The 25,458-nt window shown below is 45.7% G+C and overlaps 2 protein-coding genes across 3 annotated transcripts in view; one reads left to right on the forward strand and one right to left on the reverse strand.

The window, feature by feature from the left end:
- ENGASE (endo-beta-N-acetylglucosaminidase) overlaps window positions 1–19,295 on the reverse strand; it is a 127,958-nt gene extending 108,663 nt beyond the window's left edge. For both annotated transcript variants that reach the window (XM_075349677.1, XM_075349678.1), the window contains exons 1-2: window positions 19,031–19,295; window positions 18,831–18,929 (exon numbers count right to left, since the gene is read on the reverse strand). The gene's annotated coding sequence lies outside the window, so the exon portion shown is untranslated. The remainder of the gene's footprint in view (window positions 1–18,830; window positions 18,930–19,030) is intronic.
- Window positions 19,296–23,760: 4,465 nt separating this feature from the next.
- Window positions 23,761–25,458, forward strand: part of CANT1 (calcium activated nucleotidase 1) — a 36,691-nt gene continuing 34,993 nt past the window's right edge. The window contains exon 1 of the mRNA XM_075349680.1: window positions 23,761–23,864. The gene's annotated coding sequence lies outside the window, so the exon portion shown is untranslated. The remainder of the gene's footprint in view (window positions 23,865–25,458) is intronic.

Here is a 25,458-nt window from a genome sequence, read left to right on the forward strand (position 1 = left end):
GAAAGACTATAAAAGGTGACTCCGAGGAGAGCGCAGTCAAATCAGAGACTCTCCTGAGAGAAGTTATGGCAACCAGAAAGGCCACTTTCTGTGAAAGACGATACAAAGAAACCTCCCTAAGAGGCTCAAAGGGGAGTTTCTGCAATACCGTGAGAACCAAGTTAAGGTCCCAGGGGTCCAAGGGCCGCCGGTAAGGCGGAATGATGTGAGACGCGCCCTGCATGAAGGTGCGGACCTGAGCCAGCCGAGTGAGACGCCGCTGGAACAGAACTGACAGAAACTTGTGCCTTGAGAGAGTTGAGGGACAGTCCTAGCTGCAGACCGGACTGTAGAAAATACAGAAGAGTCCGCAAGGAAAATGGCCAAAGAAGATGGCCGGTAGAGCGACACCAGGACAGGAAAATTTTCCAAGTCCTGTGATAGATCTTAGCGGAGGAAGACTTGCGCGCCCGAGTCATAGTGGAGATGACTTCAGGGGGGATACCAGAAACCGTCAAAATCCAGGACTCAAGAGCCACGCCGTCAATTTGAGGGCCACAGAATTCGGGCGGAAAAACGGACCTTGCGAGAGTAGATCTGGACGGTCCGGGAGATGCCACGGCATCTCTACGGACAGTTGGAGCAGGTCCGGATACCAAGCTCGCCTGGGCCAGTCCGGTGCAATGAGGATGACTCGACGGCCCTCCATTCTGATCTTGCGCAGGACTCTGGGCAAGAGAGCTAGAGGGGGAAACACGTAGGACAGACGAAACTGGGACCAGTCCTGAACCAGAGCGTCCGCGGCGAAGGCCTGAGGATCGTGGGAGCGAGCCACGTAAACAGGAACTTTGTTGTTGTGACGGGATGCCATTAAGTCCACGTCCGGAGTGCCCCATTTGCGGCAGATCAACTGAAATACTGCCGGGTGCAGGGACCACTCGCCACCGTCCACGCTTTGACGGCTGAGATAATCTGCCTCCCAGTTGTCCACGCCTGGGATGTGGACTGCGGATATGGTGGACTTGGAGTCTTCCGCCCATTGAAGAATGCGTTGTACTTCCATCATTGCCAGGCGGCTGCGTGTCCCGCCTTGATGATTGATGTAGGCAACCGCTGTCGCGTTGTCTGACTGGACTCGAATGTGCCTGTCCGCCAGCAGGTGGTGAAATGCTAGGAGAGCCAGAAACACGGCTCTGGTTTCCAGCACATTGATTGAAAGGGCTGACTCGGACGGAGTCCAAGTGCCCTATGCTCTGTGGTGGAGACATACCGCTCCCCAGCCGGATAGACTGGCATCCGTGGTGAGAATCACCCAGGACGGGGCCAGGAAGGAGCGCCCTTGGGACAGGGAGAGGGGCCGAAGCCACCACTGAAGAGAGCTCCTGGTCCGTGGCGACAGAGCCACTAACTTGTGTAAGGAGGAAAGCCGCTTGTCCCAACAGTGGAGAATATCCAGCTGCAGGGGGCGCAGATGGAACTGGGCAAAGGGAACAGCCTCCATGGACGCCACCATTTGACCCAGCACCTGCATCAGACGCCTGAGGGTATAACGGCGGGGCCTCAGGAGAGAGCACACCGCCAACTGGAGTGACAGCTGTTTGTTTAAGGGCAACTTCACAAGTGCCGGCAAAGTCTCGAACTGCATCCCTAGGTACGTGAGACTCTGGGTCGGAGTCAGAGTGGATTTGGGAAGATTGACAAGCCACCCGAATTGGGCTAGAGTGGCGAGAGTGAGCGAGACACTCCGCTGACAGTCTGCGCTGGATGGAGCCTTGACTAGAAGGTCGTCCAGGTAAGGGAGCACTGCCAACCCCTGGAGGTGCAGAACCGCAATCACTGCTGCCATGACCTTGGTGAATATCCGAGGGGCCGTGGCTAACCCGAAGGGAAGAGCCACGAATTGGAAATGATCTTCTATTGCAAAGCGTAGCCAACGCTGGTGTGAAACTGCAATTGGCACATGTAGATAGGCATCTCTGATGTCGATGGACGCCAGGAAATCCCCTTGGGTCATTGAGGCAATGACTGATCGCAGAGACTCCATGCGAAAGTGCCGCACCCGAACATGCTTGTTGAGAAGCTTGAGATCCAGGATGGGCCGGAAGGTACCGTCCTTTTTGGGAACTAGGAAGAGGTTTGAGTAAAAACCTCTGAACCGTTCCCGGGCGGGAACTGGTACAATTACTCCGTTGGCCTGCAAGGCTGCCACGGCCTGTGAGAAGGCGGCGGCCTTGGAGCAGGGGGGAGTTGAGAGAAAAAATCTGTTTGGCGGGCTGGAAGAGAATTCTATCCTGTAGCCATGAGAGATGATATCTCTCACCCACTGATCGGAGACTTGTTGAAACCAAGCGTCGCCAAAGTGGGAGCGCCTGCCACCGACTAAGGACGTTGCTGGAGCGGGCAGAGAGTCACGAGGAGGCTGCCTTAGTGGCAGGATCTCCTGCGGTCTTCTGTGGACGCGCTTTTGGGCGCCAGTTGGATTTCTGGCCCTTAGCTGAGTTAGCGGACGAGGCGGAGGGCTTAGAGGACGACCAGTTGGAGGAACGAAAGGAGCGAAACCTCGACTGATTCCTACCCTGGGCAGGTTTCCTGGTCTTGGTTTGTGGCATGGAAGTACTCTTCCCGCCAGTAGCTTCTTTAATAATTTCATCCAGCTGTTCACCGAACAGCCGGGAACCAGCAAAAGGGAGCCCAGCAAGGTACTTCTTTGAAGAAGCATCTGCCTTCCACTCTCGAAGCCACAAGATCCTGCGAATAACGAGGGAATTAGCCGAAGCCACCGCAGTGCGGTGAGAAGCCTCTAGCATGGCAGACATGGCATAAGATGAAAAAGCTGAAGCTTGAGAAGTTAAGGCAACCATCTCGGGCATAGATTCCCTGCTGAGGGAATGCATCTCCTCTAGAGAAGCAGAGATGGCTTTGAGAGCCCACACTGCTGCAAAAGTTGGGGAAAACGCGGCCCCCGCCGCTTCATACACGGATTTGGCCAGAAGGTCAATCTGACGGTCAGTGGAATCCCTAAGGGAAGTGCCATCAGCCACCGACACAACGGTCCGGGCTGAGAGCCTAGACACCGGAGGGTCTACCTTTGGGGAGTGAGCCCACTCCTTGACCACCTCAGGTGGAAAGGGAAAACGGTCATCAGAACCACGCTTTGGGAAGCGTTTGTCCGGACAGGCCTTGGGTTTGGTCACAGCGGTCTGAAAACTGGAGTGGTTAAAGAACACACTCTTTACTCTCTTAGGCGAGGTAAACTGGTGCTTTTCTGCCAGAGAGGGTTGCTCCTCTGATACTGGCGGATTGAGATCCAGTACAGAATTAATGGAAGCAATCAAGTCACTAAGATCTGAGTCACCCTCGGAAAGATCAATGGGGCACATGGAGTTAGCCTCCGAGCCCCCTGTAAAGGCATCCTCCTCATCTTGCGAGTCAGCTCTTGAATCAGAGCCGCGGGATGAGGAGGGAGAGGAAACCCTGCGGCTCCTCTTAGGAGGACGGGGTTTGTGCCCTGATGATGAATCCTCTGTGAGCTCCGGTGGACGGAGGTCAGATGATAGGGATCCTAAAGGACCCTTAGCAAGAGCATTAGAGGCACCCTGTGAAGGGGGCTGATGCATATTCATCAAAGTCCTGGACAGAAGTCCCATGGACTCAGCAAAAGGACTGGGAGATAGACCTAGAGAAGGACTCTACCCAGGCCGGGGGTTCAGCCACAGGTGCAGAAGCAGCCTGAGAGACCACTGGGGGTGAGGCTCCAGGCTGTGGCACCTCCAAGTTAGAGCAGACATCACAATGTGGATAGGTGCTCGGTTCAGGCAGCATGAGCTTACATGCAGCGCATACAGTATAAAGCTTTGGAGCCTTGCTCCTCGTGTGAGACATGCTGCTGGAGTGGGGACAGCTTCTACAAAGAGAATGAACCCCAGGGAGTATATACAGAGGTCCACAACCAGAGACCGGCTGTGGCTTACCAGACCGCTGGAAGCGGTGTTGTGTGCCCTCCAGATCCCGAAGCCCGGACCCCCAATGCACAGCACCTCAGCAGGGATGCAGAGTGCAGGATGGCCCAGCGCAGAGTGAACCCTGTCCAAGAAAATGGCCGCCGGAGCGAAGAGAGGGGGCGGGACGGGGGCGTCCCTGTAGGAAAGCGGGATCTGGAGGGCCATTGAGACCTGCAGGGGAGGAGTCACGCACAAGCAGTGGGGAGTGTCCCTCCCCTGTGCAGGACGGCCGCCGGGAGGAGCCGTGCCTGTCCCTCTGCATGAGTGACATGCGAGGGCCGGTAACAGAAACTAGGCCTCCGGCGAAGCCGGGGCCTAAATTTGAACAGCGAGGCAGACGCGCAGGCACCATCGGCGCGGTTCTCGGGCGAAAGCCATAGAACCCGCCAGAAATGCCAAAATAAATACAGCAAACACACTCTCCCCATACAATAAAGGACATAGGCCCCCAACATATGAACGTCTCAGGTACTTAGCTGCTGAGACGCAGGGCCAGGTCCCTGGGGATGAGTGCTCCGGTCCAGCAGAGTCCTAAAGGGCTGTGGACGGAGACCGGGCTCCTGCCAGGCATGGAGCCCGCGCTGGCTCCCACTTCAAGCCAGAGCCCAGGAGGGATGGTGAAGGAGCACGGCATGTAAGGCTCCAGCCTTGGAAATCAACCTTACAACACCACCGACACAGTGGGGTGAGAAGGGACATGCCGGGGGTCCAGACGTGGACCCGCACTTCTTCAATCTCTTTCCAAAAAGCAAAAAATCATGACAATGCATGTGTGGATGTATGCCTCCTGAACACAAAGCGATAAACTGGCTGGGACTGGCTCACCAGGGGGTGTATAAGCTCAGAGAGAGGAGCTACACTTTTTAGTGTAGTACTTTGTGTGTCCTCCGGAGGCAGAAGCTAAACACCCAAGGTCTGGGTCTCCCAAAGAAACGATAAAGAAAAAAAAAAAAATTGCGCTTTTATGTCTCCATTTTTCAAGACCTATAATGCTCTTATTTTTCGGGATCAGGGGCTAACTGACTGGTTATTTTTTGCGTATTGAGCTGGCATTTTTAGGTAGATGCAATGTTTTGATCACCTGTTATTGCATTTTAATGCAATGCTGCGGCAACCCCACCCCCCTAATTTTTTGCATTTGGATTTTTTCTTGCTATGCAGTTTACTGATCAGATTAGTTGATTTTGTGTTTTGATAAAATCGGGCATTTCCGAATGCGGCAATACCAAATATGTGTTTTGGGGTTTTTTTTATTGTTTTAGGATTTGAACTTTAGATTTTTTTACTACTCTTGTTTTTTACTTTTTATACAGATTTTACTAGTCCCCTGGGGGACTTTAATGACTGCAGTCTGATTGTTTCTCCTGATCACAGAGATGCTTCAGGAAAAATGAAAAAAAAAAAAAAATGATCAGGAAAAATGCTGTGTTACTGATATGAGTGCCAGCGCTCTGCCAGCATTCACAGGAAACACGTCACAGCAGCAACAGGGGTCATCAGCTGACCCAGTGCTGCCATGCTAATGGCAGCGGAAAACAGCGCGATCTCCAACGGAGCACATTAGATCGTGCTGTCAGATTTTGATAGCGCGATCTAATGGGTTAACACCTGTTAGCCACACATGTCTGCTTATCAGATCAGCAGACATGTGCGGGATTGACTACAGGATTGCACAGTAACCAGGGGGTGGGGAAAGTGACCTAGGACTTGTATACAAGCCCTAGGTCTTGAAGGATTGACCAATTAATCTAGGCACGCAGGAGTTGCGGTCAGCCTATGCAGACATGCTATTAACCCCTTTGCGATGTTGCCAATTTTTGTTTTTGTACTTTTGTTTTTTCCTCCCCTTCTTCCCAGAGTCAACCTTTTTATTTTTTCTTTCCACATAGCCATATGAAGGCTTGTTTTTTGCAAGACAAGATGTACTTTTGAATGACACCAAAGCGTACTTTAAAACGGGAAAAAAAATTGAAATGTGGAGAAATTGTGAAACCACCCCACCCCACCCCCCCCCAGAATTCTGACATGTTTTTTGAGAATTGTTTTTATGGTGTACAGTTTGTGGTAAAAATAACCACGCAATATGATACTCCTGATCAGTATGATTACGGCAATGCCAAACATGCCTAGTTTTGTATATTGCTTTAGTGTTGAAAAACAAATCGGAAATTTGCAAAAAAAAAAAAACATTTAGGGGGGGGCAGGTTGTGTCGCCATTTGGTAAGATCCATAGCATTTTCATTTTTCAGTCGATGTAGCCATGTGACGGATAGTATTTTTTGCAGGGTGAGATAAATTTATTGACACCATTTTGGGACGGATATAATGTTTTGATCGCTTGCTTCAGCATTTTTTCTGATATTGCTAAGTCAAAAAAAAAACAAAACAAAAAAAAAAAACAACCACAGCTTAACTTTGGCGTTTTTTAATTTTACAGCGTTTACTGATTGTGTTAATTATTTTTATATTTTGATAGATCGGACTTCTCTGAGCCCGGCGATAACATGTATGAGTATATTTTTAATGGGGCAAAAAGGTGGGTCTTTGCAATTTTAATTTTTTTTTTTAAAATTTTCACTGTTTTTAATAGTCCTCTAAGGGGACCATAACCTGCAATCATCTGATCACTTGTGCTATATACACAGCAATGCCACAGTATTCCTGTATTTAATAGAAAAATCACTGTCTCCTTTAAAGCTCTGCCAAAGGCAGGTTTCAAAGAAGTGCAGCTATGACAAGCACGGAGGTGTTCAGCAGACCCCATGCTGCCATAGCAACCCATTAGTGACCTGCGATCACGTCACGGGTGCGCCGATGGACACTTAAAATTGTGAACCCTATGCTGCTGCATGTCAAATCCCACTGTAAGAGTTTAACAATAGCGGGGGGGCGCTCCGCTCCCCCCTTAATTGTTAGCGGCAGGTCCTGGCTGTAATACACAGATATTAATTGTCGAGTATGGGGCGGGCTCACCCCATGAGCCCGCTCAAAACACCCGCTTCCGACTTGCGCCATACATGCAAGGTGGATGTCGCAAAAGGGTTAAAAGGCCTCAAAATAGCCGATCACCAGTCATTTTTGTATGCAAGTTATGCAGAGTAAATGACATGGATGATATCCTTAGTTTCTGTGCCTGTGAGGAGTTTGATGCTATGCATTTTTGCTGCGTTAAAAAAGCAGTATCTCACAGTTCCAACAAAGCGGATGGATTTATAGAAATCTCATACCCACTGCGCTTCTTTTTTACTCAGTGTAAACTGACCTGCGCCACGTGTTTCAAAACTACAACATATTACTTTCTCTTGTGGGTACACTTAATTTTATGTGTGGATTTTCCCCATGGACTTGCTCTAGATGTGGAAAAAACACAGGTAAAAAAAATGCATAACTTGGTTATAGTGAGTTTCCGCAGCAGTAATGCATGTAATATGCACATGAAGTTTTGTCAAAGGCAAATTTCAGGACATATCAAAAGCAAAGTATGTATTAAAACATTTATAAATAAATGCAATGAATAAAAATGCCAATAACCTAATTTACCGTACTTAATAGGTGCAGAAAAGCTGCAATAGCAAAAATTCACCAGAAGCTCTATGTGGGAACATAGCCTTAAAAATAAAACACGAACCAAATGCAAGTAACAGAGATACTGGGAGAAGAAACTTAAAGGGGATCTCTGAGAATGAGATAAAATGGCATCCCTGATATAATTCAAAGTGCAGCCCGGCTAGTCAAGTGTCGTTACGGGCTGCAGACAGAAGATATACAGTCACGTTGGCACCCTTGAAATTGTTCCAGAAAATGAAGTATTTCTCCCAGAAAATTATTGCAATTACACATGTATTTCCTTTTTGGGTATTGGAACATAAAAAAATAAAACAAAAAAAAGGAAATTGGACATAATATCACACAAAAGCAAAAAGTGTGCAGGGGTAGACAAAAACCCAAGGTGAGCAAACGTAAAGCAGGTACACAAGGGGAAAAAAAAAAGACTAATAAATGCAAGCAAGGGTAACCTCCTACCAACGTAACAGAAAAAAGAAGAAAGGTCTAGAGGAAAACAAATGAGAGAAACACAGAGCAACAACAACACTGGTCTCTGCCTAGCAAGCAAAATCCCATAGCTACTAGGCTGGAACGGCTTGGCAAAAATGCACATAAAAATATAGAAATATCCCGAACTGGAATGTGATAGGACAGAAACAAAAAGGCAAGTGAGAACACCTGACTAGCAGAAAGCAAGGGGAGAAAGCAAAGATAAAAGAACCATCAGCATTTGGACAGAAAGTGACCAGGCTGTGGCTCAGTATGGAAGGAAATCCTGAGTCCCGAGACAGAGGCATTAGATCAAGCTGTCCTGCAGGCTCAAGGTGCATCAGTGTCAGTGTGAACTATGCATTGACATTTGAATGAAATGAAACGCTATGACAGGAGACCCTGGAGGATCCCACTGCTGACACAGAGACCTAAAAAAGCTAGACTGTAGATTGCCAAAATGTACGTGAGTAAACCAAAATCTTCTGGAAAAACAACATGTGGACAAATGAGACCAAGATAGAGATTTTTGGCAAAGCACATCATTCTATTGTTTACTGAAAACAGAATGAGGAATGAGGCCTACAAAGAAAAGAAACAGTTAAATATGGTGGAGATTCAAAGATGTTTTTTGGGTTGTTTTGCTGCATCTGGCACTGTGTGTCTTGACTGTGTGCAAGGCATCAAGAAATCTAGGGCATACCAAAGGATTTTGGGTCGCAATGTAGAGCCCAGTGTAAGAAAACTGGGTTTGCGTCATAGATCATCAATCTTATAGCAGGACAATGACCCCATAAATATTTCAAGAAGTACCCCGGAATGTATGGAAACAAATTGCTGGAAGGTTTTCAAGTGGTCAGCAATGAGTCCAGCTCTAAATCCCATTGAACACCTGTGGAGAGAGCCTAACATTGCTGTTGGGAAAAGCCACCCTTTAAAGATGAGAGATCTGGAGCAGTTTGCAAAAGAAGAGTGGTCCAATATTCCAGTTGAGAGGTCGAAGAAGCTTGTATAGGAAACGATTGATTGCAGTTTTTTATTCCAAAGTGTGTGCAACTAAATATTAAGTTGAGGGTGCAAACAATTTCATCCGGACCATTTTTGGAAATGTGTGAACTTAAATCCAATTTGCCTCCCCCCCCCCGCTAGTTTTTGTGTTGTTCCAATACACAGAAAAGGAAAACGTGTATAACAAAACATGTAATTGCAATAATTTTCTGAAATAAATACTTCATCTTCTGGAACAATTTCAAGGGTGCCAGCACTTTCAGCCAGTGTGTCAACTGACAAGCTGTATCACATATACCTCAGTCAGCATCTCGGAGCTCAGGCTATAATCCCGCCCACACCATTGGTTGGCAGCTTTCTGTGTACACAGTGCATTGGTAAAAAACTGCCAATCAGTGGTGGGGGATGGGTTATACAGATCTCATGAATTTGAAGGACCACATGGCAGCAAGTTTTCTAGTCCTCTATTGATAATCTGCTGATAGAATGGTGATTTTATCCAAACTACAGAAAGCAGTCCAAGAAGTGGCACATCACTGGAATCAGACTCTCTGTCTCTATATTATGTTGCTCTCAGATTAGGAATCAAACTCTATGGTGAGATTCTCTTTCAGACTCCACACATCTGCTAGACGCTGATCTGAAACACCCAGTAGAAGTCGCTACTCATTAAACTGAGTTGAGCTCTGCTGCTCTGTTCAATGCATACACCTGGCTACCTGTCAGGATATATGTGGACCCTCATCAATCTGAAATTGATGACTTATAAGGATAGGTCATCAATATTGCTTGACCAAAAAAATCCCTTTAACACCATAACAACCGTTGATAAGCCTTTTAACATTGGCAGCTAAGGCGCCTTATTTCTCAGCGCCACTTTTTAATGGCGCTCAGGAAAAAGGGTATAGCGCCTCCTAGCATCGGAAAATCTTCGGGGCTTAAGCTTCTGGGGGTAACAGACCCTGAAGAATCACGACACGGGTTGGTTTTTCCGGTCCCCGATCACGTGATTTCCTTTCTACACTGTATATCAACGATCATGTAAAAGTGAAGGCAGCGACGGTAAAAATAATATTTTTTTTTCTCCCATCTGACATGATCAAACATGTCAGATAGGAGAGAAATGTCCACCCCCAGTCCCCCAGTTTGGAAAGTCCCTCCTGGTCCCCATTCTCCTCCTGATCTGCTACAATGTTGGGCACATGAATTGTGCACCCGCCACAATCATCCTCCTCCTCTAATATGTCAGAGGGGAGAGGAAAAAGTCCTCATCAGGTCTCCCCCCACCCTCCCAGTACCTCCATAGAGACAAGAGTCCCCCGCGACCCCCTCATTCTCATTTTATGAAAAAAAAAAAAAAAAAATGGAGGGTGCATGCGCAGAGAGCCGGCTCTCAGTGAACAGTGAGACTGCAGTGACGTCGGTTCCGGCAAGTAATCTCAATGAGATCACAGCAGGCACTCACATGAAGTGGCTACACTTCCAGGACATGGGGGATGTTTTGTTTTGTTTTGTTTTTTTATTACTGACTGGGTTATGTCAGGTATCTGATGGTCACAGTATCACTGGATCGTGGGCCCTAAAAGTGCAACAGCCACATTTTTGTGAAGTACCTGTGGATTCAAAATGCGCACTATACGCCTGAATAAAATCTTTGAGAGGTCTAGATTCCAGAATTGGGTCACACAAGGGAGTTTGCGATATGGGGCCAGCAATTTATTTCAGCTTTTCCGAAATTCAAATATTGCTCCTTTCACTCCAAGACCCCCGTTTGTCCAAACAGAACTTTTTGACCACGAGTGGGGTATCCCTGCGCTCATAAGAATTTGGTTAACAAACCATGGAATCCATTTTTGGCGTTACCTCTTGTAAAAGTGCGAAATTTGATGCGAAAACATTTATGAAAAAACACTTAAAATTTTCAATATGATGACCTAATGTATTCAAATTCTGTGAAGTACCTGTGGTTTCAAAATGCTCACTATAGCCCTGAATGATTTGATTTGTGATATGGTCGCTAACAAAATGGTTTTGTACATTTTGTTGAAAAAAAAATAAATGAGAAATTGCTGATGAACGTTAAACCCTTCCAACTTCCTAATCCCAAATAATTTTGTTTCAAAAATTGCGCTGATGTAAAGTAGACATGTGGGAAATTTTATTTATCAACTATTGTGTGACATAACTCTCTCGTTTAAGGTCATACAAATTATAAGTTTGAAAATTGCTACATTTTCGTCAAGTTTCCTATTTTTCACAAACAAAAGCAAAAAATATTGTCCTAAATTTTTCGCTATCATGAAGTGCAATACGTCACGAAAAAAAACCTATCTCAGAATCACCAGGATCCGTTGAAGCATTCCAGAGTTATTAAAGGGAACCTGTCATCAGAAATTTAGCTATAAAGCTAAAAGTTCCCCCCTCTGCAGCTCCTGGGCTGCATTCTAGGAAGCTTCCTATAGTTTTTGTGGCACCTTTTATACCAAAATAAACACTTTGTAAACTTGTACCTTTTCTTATGCAAATTTCGTAAATCTTCCATGGGGGCGGGCTGCCTTGGGTCCGTTGCTGTTCCTCCTGCAGATTTACGCCGCCCCCGAACGCTGAATTTCAAAGCTCAGGGCGCCGCCCCTGGGTGCCCGTGGTCCCGCGCATGCGCTGTTCCACTGTAGCGGTGCCGTGCACTGTGTGCACGTGTGACCGCTGGTGACTCTTTGCGCGGGCACGAGGTTATGGGCGGCGCTGTGAGTGTCATCAGTAAGTGCCGCCCATAACCTCGTGACCGCACTTTCCCCTATTACTCCAGCGTTATGCGCAAGCGCTCGCTGGCCTGATGACCGGACGTCACCTCCTTCCCATCCATTTCCTGCTGCTGAGCGTCCTGATCTTTGAAATTCAGCGTTCGGGGGCGGCGTAAATCTGCAGGAGGAACAGCAACGGACCCCAGGCAGCCCGCCCCCATGGATGATTTAAGAAATTTGCATAAGAAAAGGTACAAGTTTACAAAGTGTTTATTTTGGTATAAAAGGTGCCACAAAAACTATAGGAAGCTTCCTAGAATGCAGCCCAGGAGCTGCAGAGGGGGGAACTTTTAGCTTTATAGCTAAATTTCTGATGACAGGTTCCCTTTAAGTTATAAATTGACAGTGGTCAGATTTAACCTCTTCACGACACATGATGTACTGGGTACGTCATGGATCGTGTCAGGTTAATGCCGGCCTGCTACCGCCGGCAGCGATCGCTGAACATGTCAGCTGATTTGAACAGCTGGCATGTGCAGCTATCAAGCACGAGTGGATTCGCTACCCACGCCTGCCTGTTAACCCCTTACAGCTCGCTGTGAAAATGTCACAGCGCAATGTAATAGCGCGCCACGGTAAGCATTCACTTACCCGGCTCCATCGGAAGTCATGTGATGTGATCACATGGATCAGATGGTTGCCATGGTAGCACAGGTCATGTGATGACTCTTGTAGCTATCATGAGTCAGTTCCTCTTACACCCGGCAGACTGCAGTTTGCAATAGGAGAGCTCCTTTTCTGCAGATCTTAGCTGTGATCTGGAACAATGCAAGCACGATCAGACTGCTGATCATTATAGTCCCCTAGGAGTACTAGAAAAATTAAAAAAAAAAAAAAAAAAAATGTAAAAAAAAACACCCTAAAAGTTCAAATCAACCCCATTAATTTAATTGAAAAGGAAGTGATCATATCTGCTGTTTACAGCTGTGTAGCTGTGATGAGCAGATAGGACAGAGAGATCGCATTGTTAATGCGTATAGCCCCCTAGGGGGACTAGCAAAATAAAGAAAAAAAAAAAACGTAAAAAAAAGGTTCAAATCACCCCCCTTTCACCCCATTGAAAATTAAAGGGTTAAAAAAAATATATACACATTTGGTATCGCCGAGTTCAGAAGTGCCCAAGCTATCAAAATATAAAATCAATTAATCTGATCGGTAAATGGCGTAGCCGCAAAAAAATTCCAAAAGTCAAAATTACGTTTTTTGGTTGCTGCGAATGTTGCTTCAAATGCTATAACAGGCGATCAAAACTGCACTTTTGCGCAAAAACGGTACCGTTAAAAACGTCACTTCAAGACGCAAAAAAAATCAGCCATCATTGAGCCATAGATCCAGAAAAATGAGAACGCTACAGATCCAGGAATATGGCACAAAAAGTGCGCTTTTTTTTTTTTAACAAACTTCAGAATTTTTTTTAGCCCCTTAGATAAAACTAAACCTATACATGTTTGGTATCTACGAACTCATACCGACCTAAGGCATCACACCAACACATAAGGGTTACCATATAGCGAACACTGTGAATAAACTATCCAAAAAACAATCATGCAATCGCACTTTTTTGCACTTGGAATTTTTTGCCGTTTTCCAGTACACTATATGGTAAAACTCATGGTTTCATTTAAAAGTAGAACTCATCCCGCAAAAAAAAAAAAAAAAAAAAAAACCCTTATATGGCAAGATTGACAGAAAAATAAAAAAGGTTACGGCTCACAGAAGAAGGGGAGCGAAAAAAAACAAAACAAAAAACGGAAAATCGCCCAGGGGTGAAAGGGGTTAAGGTCAAAATTGGTTTTGTCCTTAAGGCGTTAATGTTATGGCTGATCTGCTAACATATACCCAAACAAACATTTCACGCACAGCCATACTCCGCAAAATGTTTATATATACAGTGGTTTGCGAGTATTTCATTATACGAGCAAAGCTTGCTGTAAATTTGTAACTCAGTTTACGAGCAAGCTTTGCTGAACGAGCAAATAGTAACCGCACACACTTCCGGCTCCGTATTTTCACTGCGCTCTGACCCGCTCTTGCAGTCCGCACAAACACACACACACGCACAAACATACATTATGCTCACCTTACCTTCCATTCCATCACCGGCCTCCTGGTTCTTGTAGTTTGCCGGTACAGGATGTGTATCGGGTAACCATTGCGACGATGGAGGAACTTCCATTGTCAGCCGCTTCTCAAAGGCAGCGCGCTGATCAATCAGAGGAAAGAGTCTCCTGCCTTTGACGTCAGCGCTCTGGCAGTGGAAGGTCCTCCCTTGTCGCGATGGTTATCCAATACACATCCTGTATCGGCGAACTACAAGTACCAGGAGGCCGGCGATGGAACGTAAGGTAAGGTGAGCAATGTGTATGTGTGTTTGGGCGTGTTTATGTGAGTTTGTGCATGTGTGGAATGGCACAATAGGGGACCAGGATGGGACATTGAAGAAGTTGTGGAACGAATTGTCTGAGCTTGCATTATTTCCTATGGGAAATTTTGCTTTGCTAGACGAGTACCGTAACTTGGTTTGCAAGCACACTCCCAGAACGAATTGTTCTCGTAAACCAAGGTTTGACTGTATTTCCATGTTGTCCTGGAGTCAGTCTAAAAATGCTGCATTGGGCAACAGGGGATGTCTTTCACCTGTAACGTAGAGAAAGCTTCATGACCAGTGTATCCTACTGTACAGATTTCCACTGTTTTTCTATAACTAAAGCCAGGTGAACATGTTCTACATTCACACTGAGTATTGACTATGATGTCCAGACTGGTCACTGGTCTCCTGACCTAAACACAACATCCTCATGTGCCTACGAGGGTAGGTCATGACAAATGTAGCTGTCCGCAAATAACAGTCAATGCTTGAACCATGAATGTCGGATGTGTGAAACAATTCTAAAGGAATGGATACACAACGTCATTTTTCAGCAGTTGAATCCTCCAGGTTTTGCAAAAGGAACATGCCTCAGAAAACGTTGGTGGGTTTTTTGTTTTTGTTTTTTTTTCCATTTCCTGAGCACTTTGTTATTTTTGAGTTTGCAGGGGGGAGCTGGGGCAAGGTTATAGTTTTCCTTTGGAAAACAACAGCAGAAAAGATGCCCCCAAAAACAGACTCTTTTTTTTTTAATCTCGATTCAACTAAGAATCTGCTGGAGATTTTTAACCCTTTCACCACTCAGCGATTTTCCTTTTTTTTTTCCTTCCCTTCTTCCAAGAGCCATAACTTTTTCTGTCATTATACATTATAGCCCTATGAGGACTTGTTTTTTGTGGGACAAGTTGTACTTTTGAATGACACCATTCATTCTGGCCCATATGGTCATGGAAAACAGGAATAAAATTAGTGAGGTGAAATTGCAAAAAAGGTGCGATTGTACAATTTTTTTTTATTTTATTTTTATTTTATTTGCCATGTTCAGTGTATGGTAAATCTAACCTGGCATTACGATTCCCCAGATCAGTACACATTTGTAGATACCAAACATGTATAAATTTACTTTTATCTAAGTAGTAAAAAAAAATGTGGACGTTTGTCAAAAAAAAGAATTGCACTTTTGTCGCCATTTTCCGGAACCTGCATGCATCATTCTCATTTTTCAGGATCTGGGGCTCAGTGATGGATTATTTTGTTGCGTCTTGAGCTGGCGTTTTTAATTATACCACTTTTGGGTAGATACAATGTTTTGATCACCTCTTATTGCATTTTAATGCAATGTTGTGGTGACCAAATAAAATTCTGGACTTTTGATTTTTTTTCTTGCTACGCCCTTTACCAATCTGATTAATTGATTTTATATTTTGATAGATCGGGCATTTCAAAACACGATACCAAATATGTAGGGATTTTTATGGTTTTATTTTCAATGGGGCAAGAAAGGTTTGATTTGAACTTTTAGATTTTCTTTTAAATGTTTTCATATTTGTAAAAGCTTTTTTTTTTTTTCTACATTAATTGATATTACTAGTCCCATGGGTGCTTTAGGCTATGACCGCACTTTGCGTTCCCCTACTTGCAGTTCTAAACGCACGTTTTTGCCTTAATTGATTTAGCCAAAGTTGCCTTTTCCAGAAATTTAGCGCTAAAAACGCATGCGTATTTACCGCGTTTTAGATGCATTTTAAGCGCTTTTTCACCTGCGTTTTGACAGATGTGTTTTGAACATCAAGACACTGCTAAATAAAGTTTAAATAGTCAAACAAAATGAAAAAAGAGAAAAAAAAAAGAGGAAAACATAATTTTTGAATTATTTAAGAAAATAGTTAGATTTCATGAAATTATAGAGGTTTTATAATATTTATTGCTAAAATAGCAATAAAATCATAATTTTCAATAATTTAATTGTCGGATTATGTGTGTGTGTGTGTGTGTAAAGGGACATATTATTCATTTATTTTAATGTCTGAAAAGCATGCGTTTTTGAAGTCAAAAACTCAGTGTTCCTGCACCTTAGGCCGCCGTCACACTTGCGCGTATCTCGTGCGAGTCTCGCATCGCATCACCCGACTCGGCCTGATGCTCTCCGGACAAGAGCATCTCAGCTGCATAGAAATACATGCAGCTGACCCGCTCCTGTCAGGAGAGTGCGGCCGTGCCGGGTGATGCGATGTGAGACTCGCACGAGATACGCGCAAGTGTGACGGCGGCCTAAAAAGCAGGTAAAACGCAGGAATTTCAATGTTTGTTGCTTTTTTAAACTTCTCATTGACTTCAATGTTAGCAAAACGCTGCAGAAATGGCAAAAACAATTGACATGCTGCTTCTTTGAACGCATGGTTTTTGCCACAAATTATGCAAATTAAACGCAGCGTTTTAAAAAGCAAAGTGTGGTTTAGAAATCCACATTTTCCATAGACTATTATGGAAAAGCAAAACGCATGCCTTTTGGCATGAAAACGCTGCAGTTCAAAACGGACCTAAAAAGCAGCTGAAACGCAAAGTGCGGTCATACACTTAGGCCCAGTGCCCACACTGTGTAGTTTTGACGCGTATTTTCAGAAATCTGCATGGCCATTGTGAAGCCAGCAAAGTCTATGAGAATTCATAAGTGCTGTGCCCACGTTGTTTACTGTTCCCTTGCGTATTTGGTGCAGATTTGGTGCAGAAAAAAAAGAAATCTGTACCAAATACGCAAGGGAAAAATACTCAACGTGGGCACAGCACTTCTGAATTCTCATAGACTTTGCTGGCTTCACAATGGAAATGCAGATTTCTGAAAATCGGCGTCAACATACGCAGCGTGGGCACTGGGCCTTATGCCTACACTATCCGATCACTTCTCCTGATCAGAGAAATGGTTCAGTGCTGCTCTGATCAGCAGAAATGCTGATCTGCTGTGAATGTGGCGCTCTGTTGGCATTCACAGGAAGTGACTCATGACAGCAACAGGGGTCATCAGCTGACCCCGCGCTGTCATGACAACCCATTGGTGCCCTGTGATTGCAACACAAGGCCGCCGATGGCAGCGGGGAAAATTGCGATCCCTGCCAGAGCATGTTATATCGAGCTGTCAGTTTGACAGCATGATTTAAGGGGTTAGCAGGCGTGAGTGGAGCTCTGATCCACCCACGCCTGTTAGCTGTACATGCCTGCTGATCTGATCAGCAGACATGTGTGGGGAAAGATGTAGGCTCACACGATGAGTCCACATCAAAGGGACAGAGGAGAGCTAGGACCTATACGTTCTTTAAGTCGTTAAGGGATGGCTAAAGGGCTCAAGTAGATGTCAGGGCGTATTCCCACTGTCATTTGAGCCTTCTTGTTGACTTCTATTATAAAATGTGCCGAGTATTCAGATCACAAGCTGTCAGAACGGACTTCTTTTACCGCTTGGCATCTTTAGCAACCTGAAGTGATTACAAGATGCTCAAAAGCCTCAACTTATGGACATTGTGTGCACACCCCCGCAGGATGCGGTCACAGTGGCTGTGGTGGTGTCTTTCGGAGCTTTAATTATTCGCTCCCCCCACTGTAAAAAGAACAACAATAGAGTATATCTGTACTACATGCAGAGTCAGACTGGGGTGGCAGGGTCCCACCAGTCACATTGTCTCTGGGTGCCCACTGATCAACTATATTCACACATTTACCTGTGCTTCTATATAATAATATACTGGATAGTTTATGCAATGAATGATGAGATGCTTCCTTTGTCTGTACATAGTGAAACAAGTGTACTGTGCCAACTAATGATCATGTTTGGGGGTAAGTGACTATTACTGCAGAGGGGCCCACCGGAGGATTCTCCTGCTCTCCTGTGGCCAGTCCAAGCCTGACTACATGCCTCAGGGGGCTACACTATTCCATATAGAAGAAAAAAACCGTGTAAGGCTACTTTCACACATCCGGTTTGAGCAGTGCGGCTCAATCCGGCTGTGAAACCTATGCAACGGATGCGGCGAAAACACCGCATCCTTTGCATAAGTTTTTACATGCGGCCCGTCCGTTTTTTTCCGGTTGCGGCACGCTACTGAGCATGCGCAGTGGAAGAAACCGCATGCGGCGGCCGGATGCGGTTTTTTTCCGCATCGCGCCGCATCCGGCGTCCATAGGCATGCATTGAAAAATGCGCCGCAGCGGCCGGATGCGGTTTTTTTGCCGGAGCAAAAAACGTGCTAGGGAACGTTCGATCCAGCCGCGGCATCGGCTAAATCTGCCGCATGCGGCAAAAACCAGACTGAACGCAAGCCCATGCGGCACAATACGGCACTAATGTAAGTCTATGCAAAAAAAAACGCAACCGGCGGCTAAAAAAACGGTTGCGGTTTTTCTGCAGAGCGCCGTATTGTGCTGCAGAGCAAAAACCGGATGTGTGAAAGTAGCCTAACACTGACATATAAAGACCCACCTCGTGCTCCCCGTCACATAAATGGTCACATAAATGGGCTTATGACTTAGGGGCTTCCCTGGCACCTATACACACACATTATAAATATGACGCTTTTTCCCCCAAATGCGCCATATTCTGTCAGATCCGTGTACGCAGCATATAATAATGATACAATCAGTGAATACCCGCTCACGATGAGGAGAATGATGTCTGTCGCTCAGCACCACAGATCCGCTGCTTCTGGTGAGGCGTCAACCAAGTGTGTGGGAGGAAGGAGGAAAACCCTGGAAGTACAGAAGATGTGTCAGAGCTGCAGAGCACGGCCATGTTCCATACCCAGCACATATGTGCACACAGGGTGGGCTCAGAGGCACACATGCCACACCTGCAGACGGAGGCTCCCGCGCTCGGTCACTCGGCTCCGTCTGTCATCCGCTCTCGTTGTTCCCGGCTGTCATTTTTCGCTTCTCCATACACTTCTGCAAACCTCTCCTCACTTCCGCCTCATTTTCCTGTCACAGAGCTGTGAGGGAGCATGTGCGCGTCACACCGCCTCGTCCCGCCTTTTAAAGAAAGTTCACTATGTAATGAGCGATTCATAAAGGGGTGCTGTGGGACGGCGACAGTGTCGCAGCTGCTCAGTCTCATTTATAATAGGACGCGCTATGTCCAGACGGGGTGTAGTACCCAGGCTGGGCCACTAGGGGGGAGACAGCGGCAGGGGAAGCTCTTCTCTGATCTCCCGCCACTTCCCTGAGACCTGATGAACACTCGGGTCCACCCTGTCATAGTTCAGCAGCAATGGTTGAGCTGCCAGTAAAGCTCGTCTCAAAAGTTGCAGTGAAGTACAAGTTTACAGCACACAGCTGCATTTCTAGTCAGGAGCCAGATTTTATTTATTTATTTATTTTTTTACAAATTATGTTAAAAAATGTTTCTCGAGTAAAAGATATAAAATACTGGTCGTGACTCCAACATAATATACCATCGGTCCCTGAGGTGAAAGATGCTATTTTACCCATACAGTGACGTAAAAGGTTACACTTCAGACATCTGCATAACCCTTTACATACTGTATGGATAAAATGTCATCTTTTACTTCAGGACAGATGCTGCATTCACAGCGGTCCGAACACTGATCATGGGCACAGGCAGCTGCGGTCTCCAGCGGAGAGGACTCATGGCTGAGCAGGAGAGGACATGCTGCGTCCAGTGCGCAGCGTGTCCTGATCATGTGCACACACCCTAAGGCTATGTGCGCACGTTGCGTAAATTCATGCAGTTACGCTGCGCTTTGCAGCGCAGCGTAACTGCATGCGTCCTGCGTCCCCTGCACAGTCTATGGAGATTGTGCAGGGGCCGTGCGCACGTGGCGTCTCAGAGCGCAGCGCTTCGGCTACTGCCGAAGCGCTGCGCAAAAAGAAGTGACATGTCACTTCTTTCCTGCGCTTTGCCGGCAGCTCCTGCTCTGTCTATGGCAGGAGCTGCAGGCAGAGCGCATGGAATCGGCGCTCACTACGGACATTTCTGCAGCGATGTAAAGCGCACATGTGCTCTTCAGATCGCTGCAGAAATTTCTGCAGGCTAGTACGCAACGTGCGCACATAGCCTAAGGCTGCGTGCTCACTAGCAGTTTTCTTCAGCTGTGTCCAGAACGCTGCATTGTACAGTACATGCATAGTGGATGGGATTTCTAGAAATTCCGTGCCCACTGTGCTTGGTTTTTTTTCTGCAGAAAATACTGACTTGCAGAGCGGCTTTCCGAGCTACAGCATGACAATTGTTTGCAAGCGTCCTCCGCAGGGAGAACACAAGCAAGAGACTGTAACTGACCAAGCCTGGATCATGGACACAAGCAGCTGCGGTCTCCGATGGAGAAGACCCACTGCTCCACAGGTCAGAACCCGCAGTGTCCAGGAGGCAGCGTGTCCGGATCATGGGCACCCACCCTATGGCCTCTTTCACAAGTCCGTCAAAATCCTGCACGTTTTTCACCGACGTGTCAAAGGTGCATATTGTCCTCCGTGAGCCGTTTTTATGGCACCCGTATGTTATCCGTGATAACACAGGAGAATGGGAACTTTCTGCTCACCTGTCCCTGGCGTAGATGTCCATGCTGCTGATCTTTGGTCTCCGGTCCTGCCGACTCACCGCTGCTGCAGCTTCCGGCCGCAGTGAAGTGAATATGCAATGAGCATAATGAGCGGCGGTCGGCAGCAAGTGACAGCAGCAGCAGAGACAGCAGGGCTGGAGAAGGTGAGTAAAGTTTTCTTATTTTTTTTACAGACACGTGTGTTTTCTCCGGTGTGTGTCACACGGAACACCTCCGTGTGGTCCGTTTGCGTTCCGTGTGACACCCGTGATGCCGGAGAAAAACGGACATATTCTACGTGTGGAGCACACAGACACACGTATACTCCACACGTACACACGGTCCATGGCAGAATACGCACGTGAGCGCAGACCCATTGATTATAATGGGTCTACGTGTGCCCGTGTCTCTGGTACGTGAGGAAACGGACCAAACACGTACCGGAGACAAGGACGTGTGAAAGAGGCCTAAGGCTGCGTGCCCACGATCAGTGTTCACAGGGTTTTGGATGCAGCATGCTTCAGCTACGTCCAAAACACTGATGTACAGTCCAAGCATAGTGGATGGGATTTCTATGCCCACTGTGTGTGTACTGTCCGCAGCATAAACTGGCCTGTGGTGCAGCTTTCCGAGCCGAAGCATGTCAATTCTTTGCTGCAGAGTCAAAGGGTTCTCCACAGAGAGAACATAAGAGAAAGACCGAAACTGCCCGAGCCCGGATTGTGGGCACAGGCAGATGCATTCTCCTGCGGAGGAGACTCTGGGCCTCGCAGGCCAGGACTGCTGTTGTCTTTTTTTTTTTAAACTGTCTATATATATATCCGTCAAATGGAAGCCACCAGAAGTATAGTTAGGACACTTCGCTGCTTCACAGCTTTCCAAGTCTGGAGTGGTTACAAACTCAAAAAGCCTGAACATATGAACAGAAATTTGTTTTTACCTTGCTTTGCATATACTAATTCTTTATAGCAGATAACAGCAATGGAGAAAAGATATAAAGGAAAATGGTATCTATCAATGCTCGCAGATTACTGTTGGACATTTGTAACTGCTAATCCGATGGCAGAGTAGAAAAGATAAGCAAAAAAGAGTGGTCACTGAATGAGGACCACATTTCGTAGTCTAATTTCTGTGACTGTTTTAATTTACAAGTGTTTAGCCATGTTTTAGTTATTTCAATTGTTGCGGTTTCCTCTAAATAAATATCTGAAAATTGGCAAAACAAAATATTTTGCATCTTGATATTTGCAAAAATAATATTCTTTCAAATTACAGAAACCTTTATGCATTAATTATCTGTAGCAGTGAAAGGAAGACATAGAAACCAGAGGCAACTAAAAATGTTCATTGTAAGATTTGAATTCAGGAGATCAAAATCATTAAAGGGTATATCCTGGACTTTAATAAAAAAAAAAAAAAAAACCGTGCCTGAGCTACTCACCTGCCTGTTGAGCTCGGTGCAATTCTTCGATGGAACAGATTGGTCATAGACCGCTCCTGTGGTGATTCAGCTGCTTCCGCTGAAGTCGTGTCAATAGAGCGGTGGCTTCTGATTCGCTCTGTAAATGGGCAGGACTGCTTACATCATGCTGATTGACAGCAGGCTCGTTAGTTAGGCAGCAGAGACAGCTGTCAATCAGTAGGACGTCAGCTGTCCTGCCCCATCTACAGAGCCTAAAAGAAACTGTATATTGCCAGACCGCTCTGTACAAAGAACAGTGCTAGGCTTAGGCTATGTGCCCACAGGAGAAAGAAATCACGGATTTTGCCGCTGAAAACCCACAGATTTTCTAGATTTTCCAGATAAATCCACGGTTTTACATAAGTACAGACACTCCACATGTTATCCTATGCTGTAGTAGGAGAGAAAAGGCGCAATAGGGTCTTACCCAATTTACAGGGCAGAGGGAAAAAGGGTTAAAACACACTTACCTGGCTGGGTTGTGCCAGTCACAACCCCTTAGAGAACGTGGATGAGTGCTTTAGTGGTTCAGCAGCGGCCCCGTGTCTGAGCAAAGGATATCAAAGTGTAGACTGGAGGAAAAACGGGTTTAAAAACCGCGCTAGGAAACCACGAGCAAGGATGTAAATGAATATTTTTCTTTTATTTAGATAATTCCAACGCGTTTCGGAGACCCATCTGTCTCCTTCCTCAGGGAAAAAGAATCTCAAAATGATTCTTTTTCCCTGAGGAAGGAGACAGATGGGTCTCCGAAACGCGTTGGAATTATCTAAATAAAAGAAAAATATTCATTTACATCCTTGCTCGTGGTTTCCTAGCGCGGTTTTTAAACCCGTTTTTCCTCCAGTCTACACTTTGATATCCCATGTTATCCTATGGGATTTGGGGAGTGCTGTATCAATGCTGCGGATCTCCCACAGCCGCACGTAATTGCATGTCCATTATTCATGTGGAAATATCTGCGGAATTCCCGCTCCTCCACTATGGAGATAGAGGCCGGGACTTCCGCAGGAATTCCGCACAAAATCCGCACTGTTTTCACAGGTTTACCGCAACAATTCCGCAGAAATACTGCAGCAATGGATAGCTGCGGATTCCGGGGAGTTGCTGCGAGAACCTGCGGAAATATCTGCAGAAAAGTCCACATGTACGATCTCCCGTGGGCACATGGCTTTAACAGGCAGATATACCGTTTAAGAAATGGCTCATGTCATAACTGATAACTAAATATGTGGAACAGTGTTATACTCTTATCTGAACGAGCACTTAGGGGTAAAGTACATTCTAGAGATGGCACATTACTATATATGCTGGCACATACAGGGTCTTTTATGGCTGTCATATTGTTCTAGGACTCCCGCAGTATTATGGGGCTGGGACATAATACTGGTTGGCACTCCTATCTGCAGCATGATCTTTTGGAAACCCTAGGGTCACACGGCGTACCATAAGTGATTCACATCACTCAGACAGATGAGAGAGCAGCAGCTCAGCAGCGACCTCCTGGGTAATGCTGCTGGGAATACGGAAGGCTGCTCGCGTGGCATGCCGGGCATTGTAGTTCGCTGCAGGAAGGCGGAAGTACAGTACCTCTGCTGGGTTGTGACTATGGAGCAGTGATCCCTGCACACTCGGTTACAGCGGCAGCCCAGGACCAGAACACCGGTGAGTTGTCAGCCACCATCCCCCTTCTAGACCCCGTGTAGTATGTGTTGTGTCAGTGTGTACGGTGCAGGTGTGATGCTCCATACAGCTAGCATCAGTCATAGAGCCGTGTCCCTGTCTCACACCATGTAGTGTCCCCGCACTAGTGAGCTCCTGTTACGTGTTCTCACACCATGTAATCTCCATAGTTAACTCTTATTAATCTCCATTAATATATATGATGGCTGGTGTCAGAAGCCTGGATGGTGACAACCAGTATTAGCTAGTGGTCACCAGTTCATTAGTGTCTATGGAGAGGTTTGTCATATCTGTTGTAAAGTGTCCAACGCAATTAGATTCAAGAGCTCCTTTATTTATATATATATATATATATATATATATATATATATATATATATATATATATATATATATATATATAAATAATTTTTTTTTTTTTCTGTATTGCTTTTTATGAGACGTAATGTAGATGCGGCTCTGATACCTAGCAGTTGTATGATCTCAAGTACTCTGCATTGCCTCTATGGAGTAAGATATATATATAATATATATAGTGTGTGTTAATGAGGCCCACTTTGGGGAAATTGTGTAGATTTATGGGGCTGTCCAGCCTCTTAGCTTAGGATGGTAGAAAGCAGTAAGCGGCCATATTCTCATATAGCATAAGGCATAAGCACTTCTTTTAATCCCACTGTGTTTTTGTGTATAAAATCTGCTGCCTTCACAATGGCCTCTTCAGGCGTCTAATTTTCACGTATAAGTTCTGAGTTTTTCATGGATAAAATGTGAATCTATATGTCATTCATATGTCCATGTATTTTTGGGCACCAAGTAGAGACTTGTCCGATCTTGACACACTAGTCTGACCCGGCTCAACCATGAAAATAAACCAGACAAATCACTAGCGTCTGAATGAGGCCTTACAGTAAAACAGTTCAAGCAAAGTGGGTGTGATTTCATGAAAACGCATGTCCACTTTGTGTGGTTGAACTATCAATGATGAAGTTTTCTATGAGGAACCTGAAGAAATGCATGAGAAAAAAAATTGCATTTTTCAATGTTTTTGCACTACAAAAAAATTTTTAAAATGCTTTAAATCTGCTCCAAAAAAGCAGTAAGACACTACAGCACATTATTGCATATTTTGCAGCAGACACCTGCATAAAAATCGCACTGGGGTGGCCTAATATTCCCACTACTGATCTCGTACTGACGTTTCCCAGCGATCTCTGTATTTTGTCCGCCAGCAATGATATTCTGATGCAAACATATGACCGCTGCCACGTACGCCTCTGGGGTCACCACCGCAGCTCTCACATATTTGTGTGACACAGGCCGGGAAGCAACGCTATAGGAACTTCAAGAATTCAGCAAGGTGAATATTTCTCAGGTTTGTGATTTTTTTTTTTTTTTTTTTTTTTTTTTTTTTTTTAAAACGATTTAAAGATTTTGGTTAATACATTGAAAAACCAGATTAGCTAATCAAATGTAGGTGTGCCCCCCCCACACCAGCAGCCGGGCTGCTCGGATCCACATCCGCAGTGTGGTTCGAGGGATTTTTCGGACCCGGGGGTCGCGCGGACACTTCAAATGAA

Source organism: Anomaloglossus baeobatrachus, chromosome 5 (assembly GCF_048569485.1).
Source record: "Anomaloglossus baeobatrachus isolate aAnoBae1 chromosome 5, aAnoBae1.hap1, whole genome shotgun sequence".
Lineage (NCBI taxonomy): Eukaryota > Metazoa > Chordata > Amphibia > Anura > Aromobatidae > Anomaloglossus > Anomaloglossus baeobatrachus.